Raw genomic sequence first — 23,008 nt, forward strand, 5'->3', positions numbered from 1 at the left:
CTAACATCTTCATGGGCGTATATGAGGACATGTATGTATACACTAATGATTTGTTTAAGACACATGCCAAACTTTGGTGCCGCTACATTGATGATGTTTTCTGCTTGTGGGCGGGGCCACACTCGACCTTAGAGGCCTTTGTTTCAGAACTGATGGGAAGATGTACTGACATACGTCTGACCATCCACTGGTCCGAACAGCATATTAATTTCTTAGACACATTAGTACATAGACAAGGTGACAGACTGTTGACGGACATCTATGTTAAACCCACTGATGTCAACTCACTTCTTCACTATGGGAGCTTTCACTCTGACACCACCAGGAGAGCCATACCCATGGGACAGCTACGACGGGTACAAACTATAGTTGATGATGCGACAACCAGACAGCAGAGGATGACACAGATGATAGATAAATTCCTCCAGAGAGGATATCCAACTGACATTTTAAAAACAGCACATGACAGACTATCTAGAGGAGTGGAGGGACGTCGCGGACGGAATAGACACACAGACCGTGTTCCTTTTGTCACTAGATACAATACGCAGAGTGAGGACATAGCCAAGATAATTAGGAGGCACTGGTACCTCCTGGCTGATAGTTTTCCTGAAATATCCCATTTTCAGCATCCCCCACTGGTGTCATACAAGAGACCACCGAACTTGAGAGACCAATTGGTACATGCAGATATGGGTCATGCTGATATGGGTAGATCAGACACAGTAAGAAAAGGAACTTTTCCGTGCCTCAACTGTGTACATTGTGGCTCTGTGACAAGGGGTGAATACATCAGTCACCCACACACTGGTAAAAAATTTAGGATCAATGGCTATTATACCTGTGATACGGCCTTTGTGATCTATGCCCTAAAATGCCCGTGTGGACTGTTATATGTGGGAGAGACCACACAGAAATTCAAAAAAGACTGTCCTCACATAAACATGCAATAAGAGAAAAACTAGTGGACCAAGCCGTTCCCTACCACTTTGTGGCAGCTAACCATCATGTCAGCCAACTCAAATTCCAAATTATAGAGCAGGTACAGCCATTAAGGAGGGGTGGGGATAGGGAGAGGAGACTGCTATGGAGGGAGGCCCATTGGATCAAGAGGCTGGACACCATGGAACCCAGGGGACTCAACAGAGAACTGGACCTCATGCCTTTTATATGAGTGTCCCCGCAGTCCATGCTGCCCAGCCTCATTGTAATATCACAATATTTAACATGCACTAATATATAAATGCATGTCTTTGGGGTTTTTTTCTATACTTTTTTTCTATATTTTTTTTTTCTATATTTTTTTCTATGTGTTTTTTAGGGGTCCATGGGCTCCCCTTCCGTTTGTTCCTCTCCCACTCTCCTCCCCTCTGTCCTGCTCCTGTCCTCCCATCCTATTCCTATGCAGCTCCCTCTGCCTGGGTTCACCTATTAAGACATGTTTGTGAACGGTTTTTGTTTAACATCATAAGTTTGGTTTCTATGTATGTCCAATATTAATAGCTATGACATCCATGCTGCGCTGATATACTGCGCAGTATTTTAGCAGCCTGTTGCTGAGCAACAGATCCACGCTTTCCTGCATGAGGTAGACACTCTGGCTTCCTGTTTACATCTGTGACGTATGAGCGGAAATTCTTCCGCTCTCGTCACCAGTTGCCGGGCAGAAGGGGAGTGGGCGGCGCATAGCCGCCCTCTCCCTCACGTAGTGCGGAGGTTTCCCCTCCGGTCCGCCGCAGGCGTGGCCGTGTGGGGACGGACTCCCGCACAGCAGCCCGGCATAGGATAGCCGTTTGCCTCATGCGGAGATAAGTTAGTGCGGGAGAGAGAGGAGGGACTCCATTTCAAACGACCCTATGAGGTAGGCAGCAGCATAGTTCTCTATCAGGTCCACTAGGTAAGACCTGATTCTACTGGTTGTTGTTTGTTTACACAAACCGGATTGGCTGCCAGACACACATGTTGTCGTTATATAAGCTTGTTTATTCATTGTTTGACTTTGTCATGCACAGCTTAGCTTGAGAAAGAGGCTACGTTGCCTCGAAACGTCGCTTATCGGCTGTTAGCATGTTTTTTATCCATTAAAGAGCATAAATACAATTGATGGTGCCGGCTCCATTCCTTTTTGCTAAAATAGCCACAGTTAAAATGAGAAATGCTAAGAAGGATTTTCTTTTTTTACTGTAGAAAGATTACTAAAATCAAAACGTGGACAGTGCAATACATATGTTATGTAAGTAGAGCAAGTATTTATCTATTTATATGTGAGTTTTTTCTGAGATAGTATGGCTGACAGCTCCTCTTAAAGCTTGCACAAACATTAATTTCCTTTTAAACAAAGCAGTTGCCTTATAGTCCTGCTGATCTCTTTAGCCTCATACACGGGAATGGCTGAAGTCGGCTGAGGCTGCCAATAATGACTGCCTCAACTGATAGTCAAGTATGTGTACAAAGGCCCCCGACCACCAACCCGCAAGTGATCCAACTGATCAGCTTAGCTGAGCCAAGCCACTCGCCTGCTGCATGACATCACGTACACACCACACCATCCCTCTGCCTACCCGAATAGCAACAAATAGTGTTGCCGGCTACACAGCTGACTCCATGTCTGTACAGGCAGGGTCATCGATGTTGCCCAAGGGGATTGCGTCCCAATCCTCGTCGGAATACATTAGTCAAAGCTATGTACAGACCTTTTGGCTGCAGTAGTGTCTGAATCACAGAAACTGAAATCCTTTTATTTAGGAATTCAGCATCCTTTTTTTTACAATACTGTGATACAAGTCTGAAGAGTCTGTGTGAATGACTGGCTGTTAGGTAAGAAACACATTAGCAAGCTAGTCAGTAGGTAGAGAGGACATATTTTGCATCTTTTAGTAGTGATGGACCATTCTCCATAGAAAATCATTGGCAAGAACACAAGGTTACTGCAAGTTATAAAAACATACGGCTGTGCGCTGCGGTCACGCAGTGGGCATGAGGGATGAATCATACTTCCAAGTTGTGGATAGGCTGATGGTCGACTATACCCTCTGCAAACAAGTACTGAGCATGCGTGGCACGTGATATGGTTATATAACATTGTGTTGCAATAAGCGCGTAACCCTGAATTAACTGTTTCAGGAATTGCACGTTCACACGGGACTTAACCAGAACTAGTCCTGTTCATGAGAATATTGACTATAAGTCATCCAATCATAGCAAGGCTCATGCCTGAGCATCCCCAAGATGCAATCGGGAAAATGGGTGGAGCTATGAGTATAAGAAAGAGAGATTTCCCTTGCTCTGATGGGACTCTCCACTACTGACGAGTTGTGTGATGTTGTGTATGCGCTGCCTCCTGACGATCGCTGGTCCCCCGATACGGAGTGATGATGCAATATCCGGTAATGTATTGATTCTTTACTCTATTACTTATCCGTGATTCACTGCTATACCTGTAAATAATGTAAATAATTGAATAAATATCCTAATACAGTGTGAAGCCGTAAGCTATGTATTTACCTAGTCTGTGTGCTAGTGTGAGTCGAGTGTGAGGCCTTAGCAACGCCAAAAACATAGCATTACAAATACATAATCATAACATAAATTTAGGCTATCAGCCTTAGACTCATAATGATTAATAGGAGGGCTTCCAGGGCCTCCTGGGGGACAGCAGAGAACACTGAGGGGACAGGGAAGGCTCAATAGGATCCAGAGCCTTCCCTCTCCATAGGCAAGTGTCAGATTTTTTTTTTTATCACTACAGATTTGCAGATAATACTGGCTGTCACCCTTTTACTATGTTGGCATTTATTTTCAGGTTATGCACTGTATTATGATTTTTCTATGTTATATGAAAAACACAGTCATGTAGAGCTATGATTGCCTTTGAAGTTGTTTTACTTTGCCAATAAACCTATTTAGTGACCATTATCAAGTTTCATCAAGTTTTCATTTTTTGTCTCATTTTCTGGCCCTGGAACTACTGGGGCTTTTATTAAAGCCATGGAGACATTGAGGTTTCGGAGACAGGAAGTGAGGAAAAATCTCCAAACTGATGTCCTTTCAACACTATCCATGATTAAAATATAATTATTTTGCAGAGTTGAGCTTCAGTAATAGCACAGTAGTAACGTGTACAAGAGGCCAGGGCTGTATTTCTAGATTAATATAGATATGCTGGGGATCTGATTTTTGTTGCTTACTTTACATTTACACCTTAAATGATCCAGTTTGTCTTAAAGATGTTAACACCAAAGACAAACTAATTTTCTGCTCTTGGTTTCTTTATTTCTCACTGATAATTTACTGGATAATTCAAGAAATGCAGCAGCATGGAAAGGCTCAGAAGCAGAATGAAGAGCTTGAAGACAGCTATAAAAATAATCAGTTTTCATTTACTTCAGTGGATTTGATCCATCAAGCATTCTTTTTTCTGCTGTTTTGGATGGTGAAAATAGCAAATGCTTTCACTCAGAATATATTTAGGGAACTCTTATTTCTATTCAACCAGATAAGGACTTTTTATACACTTTGTTGAACACAAAACATAATCGTGGGTTGCCTGCTCCACATTAAATTTCATTTTCTTGTGTATTCATCATCATCTTATTTGTGATTCATATGAATAGGAGATGATCAGTTAGCTTGTCTTTCCAAGAACCTAAACTTCTGAAAATGTGCTTCATTTTCTTGGCAAATCCCAGCCATATAGCTGCATGATTATGTCACAGGATTAAAGAACAACCCTGGTCTAAATGAAAACTTTCCTAGTTTATAATGGCTGCTTGTTTCTTAATGCCTTGCTCAACAACAAAAAAGACAGACTTGTTGTAACTAGTTTAGTAGTGTCCTGCAACCCTTAGAGCTCATGCACACCAAGAGCTTTCCTGAGTGCTTAAGCCCAATCTACACAATACAATTCTTTACACGATTCGATTACGATCCGATTAAATCCAACATGTCTGATCGGGATTCGATTCAATTTGATTTGCCATTGCAAAACAATGGCAAATCGAATTGAATCGAATCCCGATCAGACATGTTGGATTTAATCGGATCGTATCGTGTAGATTGGGCTTTAGTGATTTTAAAAGCTCTTGCTAATGTTATCCTATGTGTGTGTTCACACTGGAGCAATGTGATTTAGCACAAATCCCCCCCAAGCATTGCATTAGAAAGCTTTTAAAATCTCTAGCACTTAAAAAGCTAGTGTGAATTAGCCCTTACTGCTCACACTGCTTTTTTTTCACATTTGGTGACCTATGAATTATCCTTATCCCTCCCATGTGCTTGTATCGATCATCAGCTAGGCCATGGGTGTCACAAAGTGTGCTGTAATTGAAAACTGGCACAACCTCAATGTCTCTTGGACAACTACCTCCCTTATAAAATTCCTGGCATCTAATGGCTGCACTCCTCCAATACAGTCTCCTGGCATCTAGAGCCCCCTCCCTCCCCTTTGCAGTTCCCTGGTGTCTAGTGCTTTCCCCCTCCCTCCTGCCTATGGTTTCCCTGGTGATCTAGAATCCTCCAGTATAGCTTCCCTGGTGGTCTAGAGTGGGCCAAGCAAAGCAAGGAGACTATTTGCAGGACAGAGTTTGACATGTATGAGCTGGACCATGGCTCTGCTTCCAACTGGCAAAAGAAGTTGAAGAGCTGTTGTCCTAGTAAGTGATGGAAACTTGACACCTAGGAAGAGGAAGAGCCTACATACATTCAGGATGATGCTGAACTAGATATCGCCACTATTCATGCTCCTATTTCAAATACTCATGTGTAAATTGCCTTTACCCACAATAGACTTTAAAATTCTTTGCAGAGAGAAACCGTGAGGGTGACTCGCAAATGCACTGTAAAGGTGTTGTGCTAAAGGCGTATGCACATTTACTATGCAAGCACGGTTGGTAATGTCTGACATATGCAGTGGATTAGCGCTCACCTGCTTAATAGTAGGTGAAGCTGCTGCACCATTAATGTTTACTGTGCACAGAAATGTATTTTAAGAATTTTCCTTGACATTACTATATATATTTTTTAAAATAAAAATATTTTACTTTAGTTTTAACTATGATTTCAAAATACAAAAACAAACATGGGCTCTCCATTAACTCCTTGTCACCTATGCAGACTGGAGAAACCCAGAGATAACATAGCCCACTGGATATAGCTCCAGATGTGTAATCGTTTCCAGTTTCTGCCTTATACTGCCACCTGCCTAGTGCTTAGGTAATGGTGGCAGCACTTAGGTGATGGATAGTGAAAAGTAGCCCTGTATGTTCAATCATTGGACATTGTCTAGGCAACAAAGATGAAGGTAAGCCTTATGGTGCCCATACATGGTACAATTTTTTTTTTGGGGGGGGGGATTAGATAATTTAGTTTGATTATTCCGTTAGAATGTAAACCTTTTTACCAATATGTCCAATTTGATTTTTATCCAAAAAACTGGATAATCGATTATTTATTGTACCGTATACGGGCACCATTACAGGAGCATTGTGGGAATCTGTTTTAATCTGTAACATGTAAACTACATGTGCAGAGAAAGGAAGCCTAATTGTACATATTACCATTTCCTCAGCTCCTTTTAGTTGGGTTTTTTAACAAGTGTAGATTTGAATTTTGCCAAATACAATATAGTTCTACTTTAAAATAAACTATTATAATGAAGTTCAATCCAAGTCCTATTTTTTAGTTTTAGATGAACTTTAGAGTGGTGAAAGGTTAGAACCTCCATTCAATGTTACGGTTTTCTGGGTTGAGACTGCAGTAAAATCCAGAGGTTTTAACCCTTCAGCACTATACAAAACTACTATAAAAACGTTCAGCTCGTTATGAATGTTAACAAATCTATCTCTTTTTCTGTAGCAGGGAAATCTAATATTATGCAATTCAGCTGATCCCCTAAATGAAACACCCAGAATAATATATACTAGCCTTACTTTAAGGTGTCCATGCCACCAATTACAGCTATAACTTGGGCAAAAGTGGCCAAACATAGGTGTGTGTTTTTATCTTCCCATGTATATGTGTGTGTGTGTATGTATATATGTATATATATATATATATATATATATATATATATATATATCTCTAATTGAGGCATCCAGACTTCATTTTTTTATACAGATGTGTATTCAGTGGAAAGGAAGGGGGGAGGGGGTGTTAGAGTCACCAAAGTCTATTTTCGCTCAGGGCGCTGTTAAACCGAAGGCCGGCTCTGCACATGTATATTACAGATCCACTTCCTGAGACTTTGGAAATAATTTATGAAGGGTACGTATGTTGCTGATTGTCAGGGATGCAAAGTCACATTAAAATTTTATGTATTAAAAAGAATGTTGCGCTATACATCCACTAGAGGGCATTTCCTTCATTCTTCTGGCTCCAATGTGAATACTGAACATCTCCATCTTCAAGCTATTACATGGCACATTTATAAATACCACATTAAAAGAAAACACTGCTGCAATATTCGAAAAGGATTATCTTAGTATTTAAAACTACAATGTTAATACAGGTCTGATATGTTGTGAGGTATTTCACTTAGTAATAAGGATGATGATTCTTGGTTGTTGCCAGTAACCTACACTACACATTAGCTATAACTTATAAGTAACAGGTAATGGCCCATATGCAATTCACTTTTTCTCCTGAGTTTTCTCCTAGGTGATATATTCACAACTTGTCAATAAAATGCCTTTTAAGCCGCCAGCAAGTAAGAAAATACGCACAATAATTTTGTTAGTACTTTTTAGTCTACTTATTGGTACTTTTTCAATTGCATAGTGCTAAAAAATGTATTTAAATACAAGATTAACAATTATCTCCTAGGAGACAACTCAGGAGAAAAAAGTGAATTGCATATGGACCAATGTGTCTTACCTCCTTAGGAGAACAATCCAAATTTATTGAAAAAGTGCACTTTTCCTATGAATCAACTTTTCCTATAAATTTGGTTTGTTCTTCTAAGAAGGTAAGACACATTGGGCCTGATCCAATTCACTTTTTCCCTTTTTTTTCCCTAGGAGATATTTTCACATCTTATCAATAAAAAAAAAAACCTTCGAAGTCACCAGCCAACAAGCAAGAAAATACTCGGAATGATTTTGACAGTACTTTTTCACCTACTTTTTAGTACATTTTCAATTGGTCTGATGAGTTATTTTAAACAGAAGATGAAAAAATATCTCCTAGGTCTTAGGAGAAAACTTCGAAGACAAAGTTAATTATTCTTCGAAGACAAAGGCCCTTATTCTATTCACCTTTTCTCATATGTTCACCCTTTTCTCATATTCACCTTTTCTCAAAGTTATTTTAAACAGGAACTGAAAAACTATCTCATAGAAGAAAAAGTGAATTGACTAAGGGCAATACCCTCCTTATAAGTTATAGCTATCGTATATTATATATCTAGGGCCGGGCGCCTCCACCAGTGTTATTTGAGATCTCCCTAACTTGTAAGTTTCAAAGTTACACTAACATTAGGGGCAACAAGCAGACAGTTCTATTATTTAGTAGCCTCTGATTAATGTTGTGTATTTTCTTTTCCTCCCTTATATTTGCAAAGAGAAAGTTATGATACTTACTCTTTTGAGATACAGTATATTGCTGGCATTGATCAAAACTGCACTGTACTTTCAATTCCGTTTGGTTTAAAATACGTTTATACTTTTTAATTAGTCTTTGCATTTCAAAGATGTCATAACTCCTCAGAGTTTTCACATTAGTGGAATGAAAAGGAGCACAGAGGGTCAGTTTGCAACTGGCTAAAAAGTTGCAAATAAATTGAAAGCCAATTTTTTTCAAGCAAAGAACAACATACACTGCTGACTATTCAGTTAACTATTCAGTTAACTTTTTCTCCTAAGGGATATTTTCACACTTTGTCAATAAAATGCCTTTTGGCCCCTAGCAAGCAAGAAAAAAACTTTAATTTTGATGGTACTTTTTCGATTGCAGAGTGCTGAAAAAAATATTTTAAATAGATGATTATTTCCTCATGCTAAACTGTTTTAAGCACACATAGATATGTGTCCTAACACCTTAAAGAGAATCTGTAAAGAAAAAAAAGTCTATAGGGTTACTTCCCTCGGGAGGGGGAAGCGTCTGGAGCCTAATGAGGCTTCCCACATCCTCTTCACTCTGCGGGATTCAGCGTTGGCAGCCCCTGAACAGCGTTGATGTAAATATTTACCTTCCGCGCTCCTGCGCAGTAGTGGCTTACCGATGGGCTCCAGTGGAAATAACCAAGCCTGACTGGGTCTGCTCTGCTGCACAGGCACAAGACGCCCAGCTATGTTTTCCCAGAGCCCATCAGAAAGCTGCTACTGGGCCTGTTCAGGATCGGGAAAGTAAATATTTCACCCGCTACTACTCCACAGCCAACATGCTTGTCGGTTGATATTTCAGGGGCTGCCAGCGCTGAATCCCAGAGGGTGAAGAGGACGTGGGGGGGGGAGCATTATTAGGATCCAGAGGCATCCCCCTCCCAAGATAAGTACGCCCCAGGAGCTGTTTTTTTCTTGTGTTATAGATTACCTTTAATGGGAACCGTAACTGAGAGGGATATGGAGGTTTCATTTTAAACAATACCAGTTGCCTGGCTGTCCTGCTAATCCCGTTGGCTGCAGTAGTGTCTGAATCACACACCTGAAACAAACATGCAGCTAATCCAGTCTGACACCAGTCAGAGCACCTGATCTGCATGCTTGTTGAGGGGCTGTGGCTAAAAGTATTTGAGACGCAGGATCAGCAGGAGTGTCAGGCAACTGGTATTATTTTAAAGGGAAAAATCCATATCCTTCTCAGTTTAGGTTCCCTTTAAAGACACATGCAGTGATATTTTTCACAGAACTGCATTAACAAAACTACTGCAAATGTTCACGTTGCCAGCTTGTAGATGGTGAAGAAGCTTTTTGCGTAAAGACATGAAGAGCCTCTAACATGGACATCATCTGCATCACTTCATAATGTATGTAAAGTCATGTTACTATCTGTACCTTTTGAGGGGCCTCACATGCTAATCTCTATTGTAGTCATATGTCTATTTAACAAAGAGGTCCAAGGTAAAATAAAAATCCACTTACCTGGTGCTTCCTCCAGCCCCTGGCAGCTGTCCTGTGCCCTCGCCGCAGCTCATCTCACTGCCAGTGTCTTTGAGGTTGGCTTCTTCAGCTGAGGACACCGGCAGTGAGAGGAGCTGCGGCGAGGGCACAGGACAGCTGCCAGGGGCTGGAGGAAGCACCAGGTAAGTGGATTTTTATTTTACCTTGGATGTATCCTTTAAGTCTAAAGCCTCATACACAAGTACGAGGACTGTAACCCGCTGGGATTGGGACATGATCTCTTGGGCCACAGTTTTGCTCCAAATTCTATACAAAGGCATCATTAGCCTGTGGAGGTGATGCACTGTGCATGATGGGGTGGCTTCCAGAGGTTGGAATGAGTAGGAAAACGAAGTATTTTGGGGTCAGTCAGCAAGCTGGGTGGAGGGGGGTGGCACCTGTACACATGCTAGATTCTCACTCAAAGCCGTCGTTGCACAATCCCACAGAATTTTAATCCAGAGTGTACGCCATTTTTGGGGAAAGTCTGTTAACTTATTTCTATTCCTTGGGGATATAGGAGGAAATTCATACAAACTCCATGCAGATAGTCTTGTGGCCTAAATTAGAATTGCTGACCCTGTTAATCCAGTCTGATCGGTTACTGGGGACTATATTGCTACTGGGGTATGTCATCTGTTGCTAGGTTTAATGTGCTACTATGGTCTTTCATCTGTTACTGAAGATTATTACTAGGTACAGTTGTCTGTTATAGGTGTCTGGCATCTGTTCCAGGGTCTGTGATTAAAGTATGGCTTACTAATGGGGGTGCAATTGTCACTAGGTTGTGTTACTGGGGTCTATTAACTGTTACTGGTGTCAGTCATTTATTTTTTTACTTGTGTTGCTGGATGTTCTGATTGTACTGTGTGTGATCTATTTATGTTTTTATGGTTCCCACTATCATCTGACTTGTAGTCTGCATTGCCATGAAAAATGTTGGTCTATAAACAATAATAATAATAATTTATGACATATGGTAGGATGGATTAGCCTCTTCTAACAAAGTAAAACTAGAAGGTACCATTGTTCCAACTATTGCTCCCATAAAGTCTGCAAAAATGCTGGTCTATATTTTACACTCACAGAAATCCAAATCCAAAAAAGCTTTATTGGCAGGACCAAATACATTTAGCATTGCCAAAGCAAAACAAGACAAAACATTAACATGGGGGGGGGGGGGGGGGTTTGTGGGAATAGGGAAGGATATAGGGAGTTGGGGTATATAGTCCATAGGTGTGTGGATGATGTAAGGGGCAGCATGGGGGACTGGGATATACAGTCCATAGGGGGGTATTGGGGGGGAATACAGTCCATGTGGTATCATGTTCCTCTCAGTTGGTGGCAGGCTGTGACATATCGGGCAGCTATTTGCACGGTTGTTTCCTCCTCCCCCAGTAGGATGTAGAGTTTCCGCTCCTCATCTGTGGAGGTAAAATCCTGGATGTGGGCGGAGAGTCTCTGGAAGTGGGCGGTCCTCACAGGTGCGTATTTGCTGCAGTGTAGCAGGAAGTGGGCCTCATCCTCCAAGACCTCCTGGTCGCATTGTCTGCACAGTCTCTCCTCCCGGGGCTTCCATGTCTGTCTGTGCCGCCCTGTCTCTATCTCCAGGCTGTGGGCACTCAGACGGTACAAACTCAAGACCTGTCTGTCTTTGTGGTGATGTAGCCTCCCCAGATATGGAGCCATTGTGTACTCCCTCTGTAGTGATTGATAGACAGCGAGTTTCTTGGAATTCTTTATGTCACTTCTCCATTCCTCTATGTATCGTTCCTTGCAGCTTTCTATAGTCTGTTTTATTTGGGCTTTTGTCAGCCTGTGTTGGTGGCCTTGGCTGGGCTGGCTGCTGATGCTTTGCTTGAGAGCGCGTGGTATGGCCTCGCCCCCCTGGCTCAGTGAGGCTTTATGGTGGTAAGTGCTGGGGTTGCTGCTCTGTATATGCGCCCAGTATGAGAGTGCCCTCTGCTGGATAGTAAGCCATAGTGGGAACCTGCCTAGCTCTGCCCGGCAAGCTGAGTTTGAAGTGCTTCGATGGACTTGGAGGAGATACTTGCAGAACTCTAGATGGAAGATTTCTGTTGGGCTGGAGTCCCATTTTGATTGGTCAGGGTAGGTGACCGGGCCCCATACCTCACTGCTATAGAGCAGGATTGGGGTGATGATGCTGTCGAATATCTTTGCCCACACTCTCACTGGTGGTTTTAGGTGGTAAAGCTGTCTTCTGATGGCATAAAATGTTCTGCGGGCTTTGTCTTTCAGGGCCTGTACTGCTGGTTTAAAGCTTCCTGATTGGTTGATCTCCAGCCCCAGGTAGGTGTAGCTGTTAGTGGACACCAGTGGGGAGCCATTTAATATAAATGAGGAGGTAGGGGTTTTATTTCCATTCTTCCTCTGGAACACCATCACTTTTGTCTTCTTTGGGTTGATGGGCAGTGCCCATGTGGTACAGAAAGTCTCCAATACTGACAGGCTGTCCTGTAGTCCTTTCTCTGTTGGGGAGAGCAGCACAAGGTCATCTGCATACAGCAGGAACTTCACCTCACGGTCATGCAGGAGGAGGCCTGGAGCTGGGAAGGATTCCAGGGCTACAGCCAGTTGGTTAATGTATATGTTAAAGAGTGTTGGGCTCAGACTGCAGCCCTGCCTGACTCCTCGACCCTGCTTGAAGAACGCACTTCTCTTCCCATCTACTTTCACACTGCATTGGTTCCCAGTATATGAACTCTTGATGACATCATAGGTTTTTCCTCCTATTCCACTCTCTAGGAGTTTTAGGAAAAGGCCTGGGTGCCACACTGAGTCAAACGCCTTCTTAAAATCAACAAAGCAAGCGTGTATTTTGCCACGTGAGTTGTGGACATGGGTCTTGATGAGGCTGTGCAGTGTGTAGATGTGGTCGGTTGTGCGGTGGTTTGGCATGAACCCGGCTTGGCTTTTGCTGAGTACGTCCTGCTGTGTGAGGAAGGAGAGGATCCTCTTATTGATGATGCTGTTAAACAGTTTCCCCAGTGTGCTGCTGACACAGATTCCTCTGTAGTTTGCTGGATCATATCTGTCTCCATTCTTGTAGATGGGTGTTATGAAGCCTTCACTCCAGGCCTGAGGAAAGGAGCCCGCCCTCAGGATAAGGTTGAATAGTCTTGCGAGTGCCTCATGTATGTCCGGGGGGCTGTATTTGATCATCTCTGGCAGGATGCCATCGGTACCGCTAGCCTTCTTACATTTTATCAGCTTTGTTCTTTCTCTTATTTCCTGCACCGTGATTGGTGTATCCAGAGGGTTTTGAAAGTCCTTGATTGTCTCCTCCATGTCCTTCAGTTTTGCGGCTATTTGTTTCTGCTCCAGGGTTTGGGCATTTTCTGGGATGTCTTTGTAGAGGTTCCTGAAGTAGTGGAGCCAGATGTGGCCATTTTGGATATGAAGAGGGCTTTTTTTAGGCTTTGCACCGATATGGTTCCAGGTCTCCCAGAATGAGTTGTCTTGGAGGGAGTCCTCCAGCTGTTGGAGTTTGTGGGAGATGTGGCTCTGTTTTTTCTGCCTGAGGGTGTCTTTGTATTGTCTCTGTAGGTGGTCATGGGTTTCCCTTAGGTCTCGGTTGTTGGGGTCTCTGTGTTTTTGGTTAGAGGCTGCCCTTAGCGAATTACGTAGAGCCTTGCATTCACTGTCAAACCATTTTTGGGACTGTTTATTTGTGGATCTCTTGAAGTTGGTCTGCTTGAGGCCTGCTTGTACTGCCATGGTATGTAGGATGTTACTGAAGTCCTTCACTGCATGGCTGACACCTTGTTGGTTTGGTTCATATGGGTTGTTTTAAAAGTTTGTCAGCAGTTCTTGGATTTTGGCAGTTTTGGTCATGTTGGTGTATTCGGTGGCAGACTGTTTGGGCCATTTGAGGGGTGGTGGCAGCTTGTAGAGACCGGTCTGATGAGGCTGCTGTGTGGTTGGTTTGTCGGTGGATTTCAGGTACAGCAGGATTTGGCTGTGGTCTGACAGGTGTGTTTCAGGGGTGACTATGAGGGCATTGATGTTTATGGGATCTGTGTCTGTGACAGCATAATCTACCACACTGCTGCCTACGTGTGAGTTCATAGTGAATCTCCCAAGAGAGTCACCCCTGGTTCGCCCATTCATTATGTATAGGCCAAGGCTCCGACACAGGTTCAACAGGGCTTTCCCGCTTTTGTTTACTGTCTTGTCATAGCTGTTTCTTGCTGTCTGCATTGGTTCCTGGTAGTAGCTCTCTCCTCCAAGTATGTATGCGTTTCCCTCAGAGGTCAGATAGTCCTTCTCTGTGCCTGTTCTCGCATTGAGGTCTCCATAGATGAGTACTCTGCCCTGAGACTGGAAGTGGCTGGCTTCTCTTTGTAGGACCTCATAAATATCAGGTTTGTAGTAAGGGGACTCTGTTGGGGGGATATATGCTGCACACAGGTACATGTCAGACTGAGAGGTGAGGATGGAGCTGTTTATTTTGATCCAGATGTGGCTGTCTCCTCGTTTGATAGCTTTAATGTGCTCTGTAAGCTCCTCCTTGTACCAGATTAGTATGCCTCCTGAACGACGACCCTGTTTAACGTTCTTGTTTTTCTGTGAAGATACAGAGAATTCCCTGTATCCCATGGGTGCAAGAGATTCATCCTCTGCCCGGGTCCATGTCTCCAGGAGGATTTGAATATCAATGTTTTCAAGTCTCTTTTTAAAGTCTGGATCATTTGTTTTGCATCCAAAAGCTGAGGCATTCAGCCCTTGAATGTTCCAGCTACTGATAATGAGTGATGTCATTTTAGGTCTGTATACCTTGTAATGAGCAGGGATTGTCATAGGACTCAATATTTTCGGGGTGTCGCATCAGTATACTATATAAAGTGCTACACAAAGTCCTGATTTCCGCCGTGTTTCTGTCCTCCCTTGTTCCGTGTTGCCATTGTGGGTCAGGCGGTTTCCTCCGCATTTGTTGTGTTTGTGGCGGCTCTCTTTGGTAACGCTTTATTGGAGTTTGCCATCTGTGTGTTGGATTAGGTCTATCTTGGGGTCTCTGAGGTCTATCAAGTACCATGTCCTTAAACTCCTTTGCAAGGAGGCTGACTCCTTGTTTGCTAAGGTGCTTGTTGTTGTACAGGTGGTGAGCTGAGATTGTAGGGTGCTGTGCCAGTTGTATGCCTGGTGAGGATCTGAGACTGGAGGTCAGCTTTGCATTGATTTGTTGGATTGTCTGGTGAGAGATATCTTTTCTTGGAAGCAGGGAAGAGAGGATAATCTTTGTATTGGGGAATTTCAGCTGTGCCCTTTTTGCAATTTGTGACAGTTTGTCTGTGAAGTCATGTAAATATGCCTGAAGATTCCATGGCTATCACACAACACACTGCATTTGGCTGCTAGCTCCACCCACTTATGCACTTGGGGACATGGCTTCATCAGGATGTGGTGAAAATGCACATTAGATTGTTCATTCTTTTTAGATGTGTTTAAAACTAAAAGATGGCCTCAGTAATCCAGGAAGCATTTAGCACTAGAGTGCTAAAATAAAGCCTTTGCCTTGTGCAGAAAATGTCATTTAAATTTAAGCTCTCTGGAAATGTAGAAAATAATAGTTGGATACAAATAGAAAGTTCATTTGTAATAACATAAAGCAAAATAATAGGCGTATGTGTAGCACTGACATCCTAACAGATGCACGGTTACACTTTAAATTACCAGGTACTGTGAACTAAAGCTGCTGTTTTTCTCTACAAATATAACTGAAAATGACTTTCACAACACTTGCACACAAAAAAGGAACATTTTTAGAGTTTTTTTCTAAGGAGACCTAAGCCGTCGTTGTAGCTTTTCGTCATGGTTTTATTCCATGGGGATTTTTTTTGTACCTTGGCAACACAATGATCTTCTAAGATGCACTGAAGCTGAATGAGCTGGATCTTTTATAGATGATATTGTAGTTAGACAACAGCATTCATTTAGTGGTGGGAGAAATAGACAATTAAGCTAGGCATACACTGTGAAATGTTTTAGTAGGCCTGATGTTAGATTTAAGATTAAAGATAAAGTCTAATAAAAGATCGTTTACAAAGTGGTTATCCTGAATTTTATATCTGATCAAAGCATTGAACACACATTAGCTCTTATTCAATTCACTTTTTATCCTATGTTTTCTCCTAGATTATATTGTCACACTTTATCAATAAATAGAGATGTTGCAAACCCGCCGATTTTTTTGTTTGCGAACCGCAAACGCGAACTTGCGAAAAAGTTTGCGAACCGGCGAATCATGCGAACCGCAATAGACTTCAATGGGCAGGCGACCTTTCAAAACTACAAGCACTAATTCTGGCCACAAAAGTGATGGAAAAGATATTTCAAGGGGTCTAACACCTGGAGGGGGGGGCATGGCGGAGTTGGATACACACCAAAAGTCCCCGGGAAAATTCCGGATTTGACGCAGAGCAGGGTTCTAATCCTTAAAGGGCAGAAATCACATTGCATTCCTAAATTGGAGACCTAAAGTGCTCGAAAACATCTTGTGTGCGTATACATCAATCAGGTAGTGTAATTAGTGTACTGCTTCACACTGACAGACCAAACTCACTGTGTAACGCACTGCAAACAGCTGTTTGTGTAGTGATGGTCGTGCTGGACCGGTGCACACCATGGTGACAGTGCAGGCGATGGCGGTTTTCAAGCCCATATGATCGGGCTGAGGTAGCTCAATGACAGAACAACAGTGACTGAGTGTCCAGCTGATCGAATTTAGTCTGTCCACAGTGAAGCAACGACCTTATTATCGTCTTGGGTCAGGTGTGGCCCCCAACACACACTCATATAGCTGGTCATTGCTTCATTGTGATACACAAGCCCCTTCACCGCGGCAAGGTAATGATCACGAAGGGGAATTGACACATGTACATGCCTTTTGTTTTGTTGTTGCAGCCGCAGCGCAGCCAGAAAAATTAGGCAGGCATGTACATGCACCAGAAAAATTATAGCGGCTGCTGGTAGGAGCGGCCTTAAAAATTCAGGAATCAACCTGGAGTCCTGGACCCTGTTGATGGTGGCGGAGAAGGCAGTCAAGCGGCCTGCAGGCAGAGATGCTGTGTGGGGACCAACTTAGTCTTGGGACAGGCAGTCACACGGCATGCAGGCCCGAGATGCTGTGTGTGGGGACTGACTTGGTCTTCGGGCAGGCCTGATTGTGCTTTGCAGACCAGGCATCCGTGGTCAGATGGACCCTTGACCCAACGCTGTGTGCCAGAGATGACACCACTTGTCTTTCAACATCACGGTACAGTTTGGGTATCGCCTTTTTTGAGAAATAATTGCGACATGGTATCTTCCACTGCGGTGTGTGGCTTTGCTTTTGTGGGCTTGTTTTTCTCAGGTGGTCATCCCATTGCAGTTTGTGCTTTTTCATCATGTGCCTTCATAAGGTAGTTGGTAGTTGGTCTTTCCATGGCTCAATTTTCGGTGGCAGAGAGTACAGATGGCATCGCTGTCATTTGAGGCAGACACACAAAAAAATTTCCACACCGCTGAGCCCTGGGATAATGATACTTTGGTGATGGCTGCCGACGGAGTGTTAAGTGGGGTGCCAGAATCAGAGCAGGAGGAGGAAGATATGTCACGCCTCCGTGCGGAAGCTGAGGAAGATGAGGTGTTCTGTGTTAAATAGTCAAGTACGTCCTGACAATATTGGGGGTTGGTGGCACGTGCCTTCTTCTGAACACTGTACTTTGGTCAAGAACCGCACAAAATCATGGCAGCACGACCTCGAACAGACCTGCCGGGTGGCCTGCCTCTGGCTCTGCCTGTTGTTTTGTCCATATTGGGGGGATGAAGTGAAAGGTATACACTGATTTGACTAATACAAAGTGCAGTCACACAGATGCAGCGAACGGTATGCCTTGACTGCTATATAAAACAGCGTGCGGTCACACAGGTGCAGTGAAAATGGATGCACTGACTGCTGGTATATAAAACAGCGTGCGGTCACACAGGTGCAGTGAAAATGGATGCACTGACTGCTGGTATATAAAACAGTGTGCGGTCACACAGATGCAGTGAAAGGTATGCAGTGACTGCTTTATAAAACAGTGTGCGGTCACACAGGTGCAGTGAAAATGGATGCACTGACTGCTGGTATATAAAACAGCGTGTGGTCACACAGATGCAGTGACTGCTATGTAAAACAGCATGCGGTCACACAGGTGCAGTGAAAGGTATGCAGTGACTGGTATAATACAATGTGCAGCAGTCACAGTAGGCCCTGAATGTGCTGGGCCTCGCACAGTATAGCAATTAGCAAGGGCCAGCAGCGGCAGACAGGGCTGTATATGCAGTGTCAGTGGGCCACACACACAAAAAAACACATCACAAGAAGATTAGCTCTTAAAAGAACTTTTGGTGGTGCTTTTCAGCAACAACTATCAGCAAAGAGCAAGCTAACAAGAGCCTAACTAAGCTTCCCTATCTCTGCAGCAACCTCTCTCCCTGCTCTCACTAAAACAGCAGCACACAGAGTGAGAACATGGCCGACGCTGCTGCCTTATATAAGGGGGAAAGGGGGGGCGGCTCCAGAAGGGAGTGCAGCCTGATTGGAACCGTTCGGGACATCTCTATCAATAAAATGCTTACTAAGAAACCAGCAAGAAATAAATACTCGGCATATTATTTTTCACCTACTTTTTGGTACTTTTTCGATTGTAGAGTGCTTAAAAGTTATTTTAAACAGAAAATGAAACATTATTGCTTAGGAGAAAACTTAGGAGAAAAAGTGAATTTAATAAGGGTCATTGATTGAGAATGCCTTCTCTTGGTACAAACAATGCTAGGCAGAACAGCAATGGGGCAGGGGAGGACACAGTCTTCCGTGGAATGTGGCCAATGCTTTAACAGTTTTGCATTATATCTAACAGTACAAAGCTAGCAGCAGAGGTGGCACAATTGATATTAGAACGATTCTCTAATACTTAGTAGATCAAGGTGCAGAACAGGTAAAAAAAATAATATCAGGTAGCCATCTACCATTTACCTGATCTACCGCAAATTAGATAATTTATGTCAGGCATTAGTGGTAGACAGAGGAATCATTTAGTAATGGGAGAGATAGATAGCTTTAGAAGAACTCTGATGTGCTCCATCAAGATTCCCCAACCCTCCTAATCTCAGGATTTGCCCCTCCAACCTCACATCCCATGCCTGTTCAAGGCTTCGTCCAGTATCATCTGTTTATCTCTTGAATTATCAGTTGGGGAATCACTTTCCTTCTTGCTTTTAATAGAAGGCTTCATTATTAATGAGTTTTTTGTTTTTTTTTTTGACACAAGATGTGAAAGTAGAGAGTGCATTAAGGTCCGTACACACGCCGGACTGCTGTCAACGACGAGTCCGTCGTCACCTCCCCCTGGGTGGGCGTTCCAGCGACAGTCCGGCGTGTGTACAGTCTGTCTGCAGACTGATACGGCTGTTTCTGAGCAATCCACCCGGCAGATCGCTCAGAAACAGCCGTATCAGTCCGCCGACAGACTGTACACACGCCGGACTGTCGCTGGAACGCCCACCCAGTGGGAGGTGACGACGGACCTGTCGTTGCCTGCAGTCCGGCGTGTGTACGGACCTTTAGACTACAATATCTTCTATTACCAGAGCTTACAATTGTTTGTGTCTGTTTGCTAACGTTATTGTTTTGGGTGACCATAGATTCCAGGTATATGATGAAGCTTGCAGCACTTTTACTCTATTATTTTTTTAACCAAATGCACCTTATTAAATCACATAGAAGCATTACCGTTTGAAAGAACTGTGTAAAATTTCATATACAGAAACAATGTCTAAATGAAGCAAATGCATTAAACAGTTTCAATCTCAGACTCATCAGTAAATCATCTACATAAACAGCTGTGCAGTCTGATTTTCTAAACCATAGCTGATTTATCTTTTGACTTCACTATCATATTTTTTACACCTTTATATAACATTTATTGCAAACCAGGAGGGAAAAACAAATGTAATCCGTTAGCCCATTAATAATGAAGACTTTAGGACTGACAAATCAGTAATTGTATCATACTACGGCAGTTATGTGTATTTGGGGAAATATGCCTGCAACCCTTGACCCCAAATCAGTGGTCAGTACGGTAACACACATGTTGTGGGAGGAAGCAAGACACATAACACTCTTATACAGTCCACAAACACCAGTAAATTTCTTGCAACTACCTCAATCCACTCAAAGTTCATGGGGAAGTGACGTACAGAAAAGTATTCCTTTTCTCCGTGACATCCACCACCTCACCCATAAGACGGGGCACTCGCCTTTCATATATATATATGGATGCACTGGCTGCTGGTATATAAAACAGCGTGTGGTCACAAAATGATGTTTTGCAGTCGCATGGATCACGCCAACACACTGCGACTAAACCACGCCCCTAGGACAGACACCTGTGACCCCACAAACCTAACAGTCTTGTGGACCCACCTGACTGAGGGTCATATATATATATATGGACCCACCTGACTGAGGGTCATATATATATATATATATATGACCCTCAGTCAGGTGGGTCCACAAGACTGTTAGGTTTGTGGGGTCACAGGTGTCTGTCCTAGGGGTGTGGTTTAGTCGCAGTGTGTTGGCGTGATCCATGCGACTGCAAAACATCATTTTGGGAAGAGTTTTTACGTTCACAAGGCTTAATTAAATTTAGTTTAGGTGAGATGATTGGGATCGATTGAAGCATATATGGATCTTTCCTTTAGATTGTAAGCTCGCAAGGGCAGGGCTCTCACCCTTTTGTGTCATGGAATGTTATTAATTTAATTGCTTGCACTCTGTTAGACATTTATACATTTTAGTCGTCATGTTAAATCAAATTGTAATCAGCAGCGCTGTATTTTGTATCAGTGTTCATATTTGATGTATATCATTGTCTGTATCATTATGTATCCCTTGTTTGTTTTCTTACATTGTACAGCGCCACCGAATATGTTGGCGCTTTATAAATAGATAATAATAATAATGTACACTCTTTGCTGTGCAGCAAGTGGTGGGTTTAGTAAATGCAGCACTCTTCCAATAACCATCCTACATACCTGCAATAACCAGGCTCAAGATACTGAATTAACATATAACTTAACCACTTAAAGAGTATCCAAGCCTAATATTGGGTACAAAATTAGATACTTACCTAAAGAGAAGGAAGCCTCAGGATCCCATTGAGTCTTCCCTCCCTGCTGTGTTGTCCCTTGTCGCTGAGCATGGCCCCCCAAAAGATTAGCGACAAGGTACAGCTCTTCTTCCTCTAGGTGGCTGCGCAATAGCTGACCGAGCCCACCCACGCATGCGCAGTAAGCCGGTAACATTTTAACTGTGATAAGTAATAGAATAGAGTTTAGAGAGGTTTAGGGTTGAGGACCATGTCTTGTGTATTCTTTTTAGTCACAAACTGAATCAAAAGCAATTACTTTTTCACATAATCTGTACCAAAATAAAAGCAAAGTGACTAAATATAACAGAAAAAACATATATTGTTACCTTAGGAACTTGGCCTTTTAAATATGTATGCCATAATTGTATATTACTATTATTTTTGCAATTAAAGAAGCACTACAGCGAAAAACTGTAAAATTTAAAATATGTGCAAACAAATAAGTATGTTTCTTCCAGAGTAAAATGAGCCATAAATTACTTTTCTCCTATGTTGCTGTCATTTACAGTAAGTAGTAAAAATCTGACAGAAGTGACAGGTTTTGGGCTAGTCCATCTCTTCATAGGGGATTCTCAGCAAGGTTTTTATTCTTTATAAAGATATTCCCTAAAAAGGATTTAAACAGTGATGCTGGACAGCTTCCCTGCTTCCTACACAGCTGTTTGGCAGTTGGACAGAACAACTGTCATTCATTAAGTGCTTTTTAAAATAAATATATCCCTGAGAATCACTTCTGTCAGATTTCTACAATCTACTGTAAGTGACAGCAACATAGGAAAAAAGGGATTTATGGCTCATTTTACTCTGGAAAAAATGTACTTCTTATTTGTATATGTTTGCACATATTTTAAATTTTACAGTTTTTCACTGTAGTGCCCCTTTAAGGTCTTGTAATGATCGATCGTGTACGAGAAAGCAAAAAACAGAAACAGACACCTTTTATTTACAAATACAATATTGTCACCATACATTGTACTAGGAACATAATCTAAATATTGTAATAACCAGGATGGATAAGCAAATAAAAGCTTATAGTTAGCGCTGTTTATTGTAAAGCTATAATGGTTGTAAATGGAGAAATAGTGTGTAATTTTTTTTCTCTTATTTACCTTTTAAAATGCATAGAAAATAAGGTAATTACTAAACAAAATTATCACACACTAAAAGCCAAATTTGTGCTAAAAAAAATAAAGATTATTTAGGTGAGATAAGTAGTAATAAAGTTATTGCAAATTAATGGGACCAGCGCCTATTTGTGAAAATTGCTCTGGTTCTGAAGTGGTTCATTGCCACTACTAACCACCATGTCATTCAATATTGCAAAACCTTGCTGTGAGGTGTGATTGTGAAGGTGAACAAACCTTGCACCCCTTTATATACAATGATCACTAGATATAAACTGTCAGGCATTGTTACACAACATCTTCTTGGTATCAGGCTGGTGAAGATCACCTCAAAAAAAGCAGAGTACCGCTCAGAGTAGCAGAGTTTGTAAAAGTATGTGTGGTTATTAGGCCTGGTCTCCTGCAGCGTCCCACATTAACCTGACTTCCGATCCTCACTGCTGTTTTTTACCTGGGTGTTCTTTCTCAGCTCCTTCCCCCAGTATGTAAAACCATTTTCTGGTAGCTGAACCTTTTTAACTATTTTAAGCGGGTGAGTGCACAATTTTAATAAACATTCTGCTTGTTATACCGATTTAAAGGAGTCATCAGG

This window comes from Hyperolius riggenbachi, chromosome 3, assembly GCF_040937935.1.
Source record: "Hyperolius riggenbachi isolate aHypRig1 chromosome 3, aHypRig1.pri, whole genome shotgun sequence".
In the NCBI taxonomy this organism is placed as follows: Eukaryota; Metazoa; Chordata; class Amphibia; order Anura; family Hyperoliidae; genus Hyperolius; species Hyperolius riggenbachi.